This window comes from Melozone crissalis, unplaced genomic scaffold (assembly GCF_028551555.1).
Source record: "Melozone crissalis strain CALT ecotype California unplaced genomic scaffold, PUWL_Pcris_2 ptg000004l_1, whole genome shotgun sequence".
NCBI classification, from domain to species: domain Eukaryota; kingdom Metazoa; phylum Chordata; class Aves; order Passeriformes; family Passerellidae; genus Melozone; species Melozone crissalis.
Window position 1 is genome coordinate 35,128,012 of NW_026535782.1, and position 1,990 is coordinate 35,130,001.

A 1,990-nucleotide genomic window follows, 5' to 3' on the forward strand; every position below is an offset into this window, starting at 1 on the left:
AGTCTTTTCTTCAATGTGTATATGGTACCTAAAAGGGTAAGTTTTTACTGGATCTTCAAGATCCTTTCTGTACAATTAGAACTGTAAATAAGATTAATAAGTGCATATATGCCTGTGAAAATTCACTTTGAAGTACCTGTATTTGTTCTTTGCTTTAAGTAGAAATTAATTTCCAAGTACAAGAATATAATTTTTTTATAATTTAATTAGTAGTATTGTCACATAATTATTTTTCCAAAAATAAATTACTATGCTATTATTGAGTAAAGAACATAACTAAACATGCATACATATTGTAAAGATTTTTAAATCTGTATTTTTTCATATAGGATGAACACAGATGTACAGAAAATACTTTTGTTGGAAGGGCAGGAGTTTCTCATCAATGACATAAAACGAACAGCAAAAATAAATGGTTTAATGATCAGATTTCTGAGTGGGTTATTCCTATTCTGGGTTTCTATACTATGTTATTTCCACAAGTTCTCTGGATCAGAATAAGGCCTGACTTTCCAATAAAAAGTATTGATTGTCAGAAATTGCAGTTCTCAACACTTTCAAAAATCTACTTTCAAGAAAATACAGCAAAGTAAAATTATACCATGTTCATAGTCTTTAAGTGCTTGCTACTGAGGCCAGTCTTAAAACATTAACAATAGATGCAACTAATTGCTTCCATCTAGAAATGCAAGAAGACTAAAACAATGACTGATGGATAGTCTGCTGTGCTGGCTAGAAGAAATAAGAAAGTCATTCTCTGTCAATGAAAAGTTGACTCTAATATTCAAGTCATTTATTGAAAGCCAATATAATAAAATAGAAAAAAATCAACTAGATTTGATAAAATTAGCCATATTTCATTAAAAGTTACCTTTTGATATCTCCCTTGTTAGTGAATTGTTAATGTATTGTGTTCTAATAATCTGGACTTCTCTAAAATCCAGTATTATTGTGAGCATGTGTGTGAGTTAGCAGATAGCTGAATATTGCTCTGAATTGAATGTATTTGCTTAAATGATATAGTCCCTATGCAAGTGCTTTCCTAGTTCAGCAAATAATTGGGAGGAGATGTATCTCTGAATTTCTTAATTTTCTCTTCATCACCATTGCATTAACTAGCCATTCAAATTTTTATGAAGTACCTAGTCCATGAAATATGTAATCATTCCTATTCTTGGTTGTATCTCTCTGCAAACTAAAATTACCAGATATTCAATGATGATTCCAAAGTTACAGAAAGAAATTATGTCAAGACTATAAATAGAATAAAATAGCAGAAAACTGGTACATTGAGAGAACAAGATTACATCTCATGTTCTCTTATCCCTGGATTTGAGTTGGATCAGTTTATTCCAGTTCTGAAATTCACTGAATGAGTCCCTACAATGATATATATTCAGCATGCTGCTTTGGATGCTAAGCCTCATGTATTTTTCACCTTAAAAGTATTAATCTTCAAAGGATGACAGCAATTTATGGGTTATTTGCGTGTTAAGTGGTTGTTCACCACAAGTCACTATCTGAAATGTCAGTGGCAGTTTTGATAACTAGTAATCATGCAGCTCATGATTTCATTAGCATAAGTATTTGGCCAAGTGCACCCAAATTCATTGTGTTAGTTACTATGTAACAAAATGAAGACACCTAACTTGTCTATAGGAATTATGTTAGCAGGGTAGGCATTGTCACATTTGACTAGAAAGATGGAGTAAGTAACGATTTTCTTTGGAATATTTGGGATCTTACACCAATGATTTTTCAATATATTCATGTTATGAATTTATAGGATAAGGTGTTAAGCACATGTTTCAGGTCCATACAAAATCCCTTCTGAAAGAACAGCCTTTTCAGTTGTAGAAAACATACAAGCAAAGAAAAAAATTAAAGTCAAATAAAGCTGTTACTTCTTGGTTTGGGTTAGAACAAGTTTCATTCCAGCAAAACTTGTATCTTAGCACTCTCACGGTACAAGAGTGACACTGCAATATCT